The following is a 9893-nucleotide window of genomic DNA, read 5'->3' on the forward strand; positions in this document are numbered from 1 at the left end:
ATATATATTTCCCTTGCTATCTTATTAACTTACTTGTTTTTGGTGACTAGGCTTAACTTTTCAAAGTTAACCTCTGTTCCCTTTTTACCTGGGAATTGTTTAGATTCTGTGAAATACTGTAGTAGATTCACAGCATGAGTAGAAAAAATTTCAACACTGAACTTCCCAGAAAAACATTCTAAAATGGTGCATAGTATTAATGATAAAAACCAAGCACATTTCTAGAGGAATGGGTAATGGGAGAATGCTCTCTGCAATGGGAGAATGCTTGGACAGTTCTGGCTTTCAAGTTAGAAACACTCTCTCACAGATACATTTTCTCTTCTGCTTCCATGTATTTCTCTCAAGACCCTCCTTCAGAGTTCCCAGTGACACATAGGTAAGAACCTGAACTAGAACTATGTCGACCTAGGTTCAGGTTCTGACTCTGTCCACTACTTACTAGTCATGAGACTCCTATCAAGATGTTCCATCTCTCTAGCTAAAATGTATTATATGTTGATAATACAAGGGTGATGACAATAGCGCCTATTTTACAGGGTGGTTGTGAAGGTTATAGGAGCTAATGTTTGTAAAACACATAGCACAAAGCTTGGCTCACATAGTAAAAGCATACTAATAATTCTTTCCAGAATTAAGAGCAAGGCTCCTGCTTATCTCAGCTTCATCAGTTACCCATTCCACATCTCCCAGTTTGCAAAGGAGGAGAAAAATATATCCTCTACACATTTTCCTTTCGTTTCTCTCCTCAATATCATATTCTTTATCTGAGTCCCAGTTTTTCTTTGCCTAATTGATAGTGATAATGTTAAATAACTGAAATGATGATGATAAGAGTCACTCACTCACAGATTTGAGCACTTATTATGTTATGTGCCAGGAACTACGTTAAGCGTTTTAGCTGCATAAAAAATATAATCCTCAAAGAATCTTGATCTGAAAAAAATTAAGATGCTTATTTTATAAATGAAACATATATTTAGTGGGTGAGTAAGCAATCTTTTACTACTTTTCATGAATAAACTACCAGTATCCTGTACTATGTAATAATGAAATTGGGGGTAGGGTTGTAATTCACATTTTTCTGAGACCAGTCCCTGAAATCCATTTCTAAATAACAGTAACAACAGTATCAACAGTTAACTTTACTAGGTGCTTGTGGCAGGGATTGTGTTAAAAACTTCACATTGTTATCTCTTAATTCTTGTGCCAATCTCATGAAGTACTACTATCATTCCAATTGTACATAGTAAGGAACTGAGGCTAAATACCTTGTCCAAGTTTATGAGGCTGGTTTGTGGGGGAGCCAGGTTTTGACCCCAGGTGATCTCATTCCACCCTTAACCAGTACGCTGCTCCTTCCCCCAGCACGTGTGATGATACGGATATATAATGGATCACACACGGGTTGTATATCTTCTTAGCTCTAAGCAAAATTTCAACAATTGTCAGAAAAATCATTTTTCTGTTTCTTACCTCTGTGCTTTTGCAATCACTGTCTTCTGTGATCAGTGTAATTCCATCCTCTTCTCTGTCAAACCACCCCTCTTTCATTCTTCCCTGCACAATTTGAATCCTGACTCCAGATCGTTTTCTGGACAGACCAGGAAAAGAATGACATGGCATGTAATTCTCATTACCAATCACCCTTTGACAAAATTCACTAACTTAAGCCTGCATGTTTGTGTGATTTTTGCTTATTTTCTGTGCAGTATCAGGTGCAGAGTTGCTTCTTTGCCTTAGGATTTTTATAAACCTTGAGTTCAACAAGGGGTAGGAAATAGGTTACATCTTGGTGTCTCTCTGAAGCATGCTGTATGCCGTAAGAGCTTGGTAAATAGTCTTTGATGATTTTATAAACCTAAGAGGAGCATAAACAGAAATGGAAACTGCCTTAATGATTTAAACCTGCGTGGGCCATCTGCATATTGTCTGTGTACAATTCTGCATACGAAGTGTTAATTTTGAGATTCCCTCTTACTCTGGAGGCATAGTAGAAATGATTAGGTTGAGAATCATAACCCTGATAATTAGCTCAGAGATTCTGAATCAGGATGTGTGCTGCAAAGAAAGTGATTTTTTGGAGCATTTGGCCCTAAGGGGTTGGATAAGCAGCTGTCTCAGATTTTATACCTGCCAGCATCTGGTTCGGTCAGTAGGTACTAGGAAATGTAACAGAGCTGCAGGGAGTTCTTCTCCGAACTCTGTCTTGACCTCTGGAGAGTAGGACAAGGCCCTGATTCTCTTTTGGGAACAGTTAGAAAAATATAGAATTATTTATATTGTATAACATTTGCAAAGTGCTTCACAGGCATTTTTTAAAGCTCTTACTCTCAACTCTATCTGAAGTGAATTTGTATGTTGTCTCCATTTTACAGAGTTTAGTAAGGTGCAGAAAGATGTAATTTCTTTGCTTGGGTACCCAAATGAGTTAACAGCAGGCCAGAACAAATATTCATATAGTTTTAGCGGCCATTCTGTTTTTTTTTCAGTTTCCATGTTATCTTATTTCAAAGGCAAATAAAACCAAGAGGGGAGGAGAGCAGAAAAGGCAAATAGTAGAGTGATGAGGAGGAAAGATTTTAAAAGGGAGATGATTACTTATGTACTTCTCATTTTTTGAATCTCAGTGTGTGTTGGTTCTGTAGTGGTTTAAAAATGTATTCATACTCTGAAGTCTTTGGACTTTGAAATGTCCAAAGAAAACATTACTTTTATATTTCGCAACTCATATAATCTTGCTCACTGATATCTCCCCATTTGATCCCAACTGTGCTATGTAGTGGAGGAAAAAAAAAACAAACCTAACTTACAACTTCAAACTTGGAGGGATTATGGTTCTTCAGACTCTTCCAGTTTAATTGATCTTTTGATTAGTTCACAGACCTCCTCCTTTTCTCCCTTTCCCTTTTCCCAAAGTAGTTCTTGGGTTTAGGAGAAATATTGATGATCTCAGGGCACTGGGATATAAGAAGTGGGCCCTTGATCTTGTGCTGTTCTTGGCTGCAGGGTATCTGTGTTGCCCTTGGGGGAGGGTCGGCTGTTTCTGCTGAGGTGTGGTTGGTTGATAGTGTACTAGGTGTCCTGTTCTCCTGTTCCTATAGTTCATAACTGGTGTACCTCCTGTTTCTTTTTTTTCATGGCCTAGTTTTCATGAGGAAAACTAGGAGCCCATCCCCATTTCTCGTGGGTCCCACCTCGGCTCCTACTGACTCTAGAGAATGTCTGGGGGGAGCTGGCACTCCCTTTTGCTATCTGCCTTTTCCATGCTGTCAGCATGTTTCCCAACAGACCTCAGCTACCTCTACTTATACCTCAGGGCCCAAGGGAACTTCCAAGTCTCTTCTATTACTACATAGGAGAGAAAGACAGCTTGAAAGTATTAACTTAGGTTCTTTCTCTGCCTATTGCCATCATTCTGCTTTGCTAATTCCTAAGTCAGTGGTGCTAGTGGAATTGCTGCAAAGCTGTCTCTTCCTAGATTCCCAAATGAGAACTGGGGCAAAGTCTTTTTGCTTTTAGCATCCCCCCCACCAAGTTTCTAACATGTCTTCTTCCTCCTGGACTTGTACCTAGAGTGCTGAAGTCAGGATGTAAGAGTCTCATTCTGTTCTCTTATCTACTACTTTACACAACTTAAAAACCAGTTCCCCAATCTACTTGCTGTTTGTATTCTGAGAGGAAAAAATTTTGCTGAGGAATCCACACATTGTTGGAAACATTTGTCCTTGGTGTATCCACATGAACAGTAGTCTTACAGTTGGACCCATGGATTCTAGTCCTGATTCTATGACTTTAAGCAACTTATTTAACCTAACATAGCCTTGTTGTCTTTTTCTTTATAATGGAATAATAATTGTATGCTTTACCATTGCTGTGAAAATTAAAATATGGCAAATTTATGAAAATACTCTGGGAGGAAACAACTCTAGTGGAGGTAACGTGCTCACTTATGAACACTTGAGGAAGCTCAGGGAGTAGAGTTTGAGGGTTTAACACCAATGACAGAATTCCCTTTCTTCCTCTCCTCAGGAATTCATGTTTGAATTTGTCCAGGGTTGTTCCTTCATAATTTCTTTCTTTATTTGCATCTATAATTAATTTGTGTTTCTGAATAGGAATGTAGTAATGTTTTTTAAATTTGTAATTTAAAAAACTTAACCCTGTATATCCCCTGATGGACATCAGAAGATAATGCAGGGTTCTAGAACACACAATCTGATAATTATAACACATTGTCAGTGTCATAAAAGAGTTAATGGGGAATATGCTGTAAAAGCTTTGTTGGGTTCTCTGTGTCTTATAATGGAATCTATATCCATAAGTATATTTATTTATGTTTACTCATACCATAACTATATTTATGTATGATGTATATAATTCATATATATACATAAAACACATATATATACATATAAAATATAGCAAACAAAAATACTCACATATATATGTATACAATTTAGAAAAGCTGGTACAAGATGAAAATCCAAGCTCATATGTCCCTAAGTTGTGGGTCTGCTTTCTTAAATGAAGTAGATAAGATGTATACGTAGTTTTCTCTTTGGTAAGACCTTAGTTTTTTCTATGCCATTAAGGGGTCTTCTCTATACTTATTCTCTCAGTTCTGATTTGGAGGTTTGCCAAAATAAAGTCCCACTAGCCACAAAGAAACAACGTACTTAGCTGATCTCTGTAATACTAGCTTTTGGAGACTTAATTCCCAAACCAAAAGATTTTGCTTAACCTTTTACAGATAGAATCACTTAGTTTGTGTAATGGAGAAGGAGAAATCAAAGAGACAGACAGTTACAGCTAGATTGCTGTGATGATCTATATGATATAATGCATAAACATTTTTCTTTTTTAATGTTAATATCTATGTCCACAAATCCCTGAAGATTATGCCTTGGTCAAAAGTAATGGCCTTGGAGAAGTACATTTTAAATATTTGTTATGAAATCCTTCTTACTATAAGTATAGAAATCCTATACTTCTGAGTAGACTTATTTTCAATGAATGAAAATGGTCTTAAAAATGAAAATTCTCTAAGACACATAAATAATTACTGGTGTATCTTTGAAATGAAGCTTTTAACCTGTGCATTAATTTTAGAATTGTATCTAATGGTTTGTGAGAACTAAGACGAAAACAATAAAAAATAATCAACATGCATTTGGCAAATCTTAAGCAAATTATATATGTATATATATTCTGTTGTTAAGGAAAAAATGAAAGAAGTCACAGTCATGAGCATCAAACTCAGTATTCCTGACATATATCCTCTTGGATATGAAAAAATTCTGCATTATATTCTAAAGTAGGGAATTTGGTTTCGGCTTGAAGACCTTTTTTATACTAGTCTAACAAGGATGTATATTTCTGAGCAGGAAAAGAGCTTCACCTAATTTTGAAAGCATCACGGAAGATACAAAGACAGCATGATACCTAAAATGAATTACAAGGCTTCAAACTCAGAGTTTCTTTTTGAAATTGAATCCAAAAGAAAGTTACACATTGGCTGCATAATTTTTACCTGGAGGCCTTTAAGATTTGTTGGCTTCCTAAACAAGCACAATTCTAAGATCTATTGAGATCAACAGTAAAAATAAATATCTACTGGGCTTCCCTAGTGGCACAGTGGTTGAGAGGCCGCCTGCTGATGCAGGGGACACAGGTGCGTGCCCCGGTCCGGGAAGATCCCACATGCCGCGGAGCGACTGGGCCCATGAGCCATGGCCGCTGAGCCTGCGCGTCCGGAGCCTGTGCTCCGCAACGGGAGAGGCCACAACAGTGAGAGGCCCACGTACGGCCAAAAAAAAAAAAAAAAAAAAAATCAGTGTCAGCAGTGAGGGAGATGTTGAAATCTAGTATGTATTAATATTTAGTTAAAGGGAATTCTTTTTTCATCATGGTAAATTAGGCCTATTTCCTATTTCTGAGTGAGAAGTATAGTGGCCTTGTGGGCTGAATTGGGAAAAATGTGTTACATGTATATGTACAACTACCTTTGGGATATCTTACACATTTTACAATCCTTGATTTCTTTTGGGTAGTTTTTTTTTTTTTTGGTTACACAAATACTTCCTTGATAATTTCTAATCCAAAAGATACATATTTCTTTTATCTGTTACTCTTAAACACTAGCCTGACTTTAAAGCTATGTTTAAAGCTATGTGAAGTACTCAGCTTTATAACAGGATAGTTCTTTTTTTTTTCCAAAATTTTTTAAACGTTTTTATTGGAGTATAATTGCTTTAAAATGGTGTGTTAGTTCCTGCTTTATAACAAAGTGAATCAGTTATATCCCCATATCTCTTCCCTCTTGCATCTCCCTCCCTCCCACCCTCCCTATCCCACCCTTCTAGCTGGTCACAGAGCACGGAGCTGATCTCCTTGTGCTATGCGACTGCTTCACTCTAGCTATCTGTTTTACATTTGGTAGTGTATATATGTCCATGCTAATCTCTCATTTCGTCCCAGCTTACCCTTCCCCATCCCCGTGTCCTCAAGTCCACTCTCTACGTCTGGGTCTTTATTCCTGTCCTGCCCCTAGGTTCTACATAACCATTTTTTAAAAAATTCCGTATATATGTGTTAGCATACAGTATTTGTTTTTCTCTTTATGACTTACTTCACTCTGTATTAACAGACTCTAGGTCCATCCACCTCACTACAAATAACTCAATTTCATTTCTTTTTATGGCTGAGTAATATTCCATTGTATATATGTGCCACATCTTCTTTATCCATTCATCTGTCGATGGACACTTAGGTTGCTTCCATGTCCTGGATATTGTAAATAGAGCTGCAATGAACATTTTGGTACATGACTCTTTTTGAGTTATGGTTTTCTCAGGGTATATGCCCAGTAGTGGGATTGCTGGGTCATATGGTAGTTCTATTTTTAGTTTTTTAAGGAACCTCCATACTGTTCAGCATAGTGGCTGTATCAATTTGCATTCCACCAGCAATGCAAGAGGGTTCGCTTTTCTCCGCACCCTCTCCAGCATTTATTGTTTGTAGAGTTTTTGATCATGGCCATTCTGACCAGTGTGAGATAATATCTCATTGTAGTTTTGATTTGTATTTCTCTAATGATTAATGATGTTGAACATTCTTTCATGTGTTTGTTGGCAGTCTGTATATCTTCTTTGGAGAAATGTCTATTTAGGTCTTCTGCCCATTTTTGGATTGGGTTGTTTGTTTTTTTGATATTGAGCTGCATGAGCTGCTTGTAAATTTTGGAGATTAATCCTTTGTCAGTTACTTCATTTGCAAATATTTTCTCCCATTCTGAGGGTTGTCTTTTGGTCTTGTTTATGGTTTCCTTTGCTGTGCAAAAGCTTTTAAGTTTCATTAGGCCCCATCTGTTTATTTTGTTTTTATTTCCATTTCTCTGGGAGGTGGGTCAAAAAGGATCTTGCTGTGATTTATGTCGTAGAGTGTTCTGCCTATGTTCTCCTCTAAGAGTTTGATGGTGTCTGGTCTTACATTTAGGTCTTTAATCCATTTTGAGTTTATTTTTGTGTATGGTGTTAGGGAGTGTTCTAATTTCATTCTTTCACATATAGCTGTCCAGTTTTCCCAGCACCACTTATTGAAGAGGCTGTCTTTTCTCCACTGTATATTCTTGCCTCCTTTATCAAAGATAAGGTGACCATATGTGCGTGGGTTTATCTCTGGGCTTTCTATCCTGTTCCGTTGATCTATATTTCTGTTTCTGTGTCAGTACCACACTGTCTTGATTACTGTAGCTTTGTAGTATAGTCTGAAATCAGGGAGCCTGATTCCTCCAGGTCCGTTTTTCTTTCTCAAGATTGCTTTGTCTATTCGGGATCTTTTGTGTTTCCATAGAAATTGTGAAATTTTTTGTTCTAGTTCTGTGAAAAATGCCAGTGGTAGTTTGATAGGAATTGCATTGAATCTGTAGATTGCTTTGGGTAGTAGACTCATTTTCACACTGTTGATTCTTCCAATCCAAGAACATGGTATATCTCTCCATCTATTTGTATCTTTAATTTCTTTCATCAGTGTCTTATAATTTTCTGCATACAGGTCTTTTGTCTCCTTAGGTAGGTTTATTTCAGATATTTCATTCTTTTTGTTGCATTGGTAAATGGGAGTATTTTCTTGATTTCACTTTCAGATTTTTCATCATTAGTGTATAGGAATGCCAGAGATTTCTGTACATTAATTTTGTATCCTGCTGCTGTACCAAATTCGTTGATTAGCTCTAGTAGTTTTCTGGTAGCATCTTTAGGATTCTCTATGTATAGTATCATGTCATCTGCAAGCAGTGACAGCTTTACTTCTTCCTTTCCAATTTGGATTCCTTTTATTTCTTTTTTCTTTTCTGATTGCTGTGGCTAAAACTTCCAAAACTATGTTGAAAAATAGTGGTGAGAGTGGGCAACCTTGTCTTGTTCATGATCTTAGTGGAAATGATTTCAGTTTTTCACCATTGAGGACGATGTTGGCTGTAGGTTTGTCATATATGGCCTTTATTATGTTGAGGAAAGTTCCCTCTATGCGTACTTTCTGGAGGGTTTTTATCATAAATGGGTGTTGAATTTTGTCAAAAGCTTTCTCTGCATCTATTGAGATGATCATATGGTTTTTATTCTTCAGTTTGTTAATATGGTGTATCACATTTGATTGGTTTGCGTATATTGAAGAATCCATGCATTCCTGGAATAAACCCCACTTGATCATGGTGTATGATCCTTTTAATGTGCTGTTGGATTCTGTTTGCTAGTATTTTGTTGAGGATGTTTGCATCTATGTTTATCAGTGATATTGGCCTGTAGTTTTCTTTTTTTGTGACATCTTTGTTTGGTTTTGGTGTCACGGTGATGGTGGCCTTGTAGAATGAGTTTGGGAGTGTTCCTCCCTCTGCTATATTTTGGAAGAGTTTGAAAAGGATAGGTGTTAGCTCTTCTCTAAATGTTTGATGGAATTCACCTGTGAAGCCATCTGGTCCTGGGCTTTTGTTTGTTGGAAGATTTTTAATCACAGTTTCAATTTCAGTGCTTGTGATTGGTCTGTTCATATTTTCTGTTTCTTCCTGGTTCAGTCTCGGAAGGTTGTGCTTTTCTAAGAATTTGTCCATTTCTTCCAGGTTGTCCATTTTATTGGCATAGAGTTGCTTGTAGTAATCTCTCATGATCCTTTGTATTTCTGCAGTGTCAGTTGTTACTTCCCCTTTTTCATTTCTAATTCAGTTGATTTGAGTCTTCTCCTTTTTTTGTTGATGAGTCTGGCTAATGGTTTATCAATTTTGTTTATCTTCTCAAAGAACCAGCTTTTAGTTTTATTGATCTTTGCTATTGTTTCCTTCATTTCTTTTTATTTGTGATCTGATCTTTATGATTTCTTTCCTTCTGCTGACTTTGGTGTTTTTTTGTTCTTCTTTCTCTAGTTGCTTTAGGTGTAAAGTTAGGTTGTTTATTTGAGATGTTTCTTGTTTCTTAAGGTAGGATTATATTGCTATAAACTTCCCTCTTAGAACTGCTTTTGCTGCATCCCATAGGTTTTGGGTCATTTTGTTTTCATTGTCATTTGTTTCTAGGTATTTTTTGATTTCCTCTTTGATTTCTTCAGTGATCTCTTGGTTATTAAGTAGTGTATTGTGTAGCCTCCATGTGTTTGTATTTTTTACAGATTTTTTCCTGTAATTGATGTCTAGTCTCATAGCGTTGTGGTCAGAAAAGATACTTGATACAATTTCAATTTTCTTAAATTTACCAAGGCTTGACTTGTGACCCAGGTTATGATTTATCCTGGAGAATGTTCCTTGAGCACTTGAGAAGAAAGTGTATTCTGTTGTTTTTGGAGGAAATGTCCTATAAATATCAAGTGAGTCCTTCTTGTTTAATGTATCATTTTTAAAGCTT

General features: G+C 36.8%; 1 long non-coding RNA gene across 2 annotated transcripts; it reads right to left on the minus strand.

Moving 5' to 3' along the window:
• Nucleotides 1-875: 875 nt before the first annotated feature.
• On the minus strand, nt 876-6930 carry LOC125964090 (uncharacterized). Of its 2 annotated transcripts, none has more exons than XR_007476725.1 (3): nt 6632-6930; nt 1477-1594; nt 876-936 (listed from the first exon to the last, which is right to left on the minus strand). It is a non-coding gene; the product is annotated as an uncharacterized LOC125964090 (long non-coding RNA). The 2 variants fall into 2 exon arrangements; XR_007476726.1 differs by lacking the exon at nt 6632-6930 and adding an exon at nt 2134-2210.
• Nucleotides 6931-9893: the final 2963 nt, after the last annotated feature.

Source organism: Orcinus orca, chromosome 3 (genome assembly GCF_937001465.1).
Source record: "Orcinus orca chromosome 3, mOrcOrc1.1, whole genome shotgun sequence".
In the NCBI taxonomy this organism is placed as follows: Eukaryota; Metazoa; Chordata; class Mammalia; order Artiodactyla; family Delphinidae; genus Orcinus; species Orcinus orca.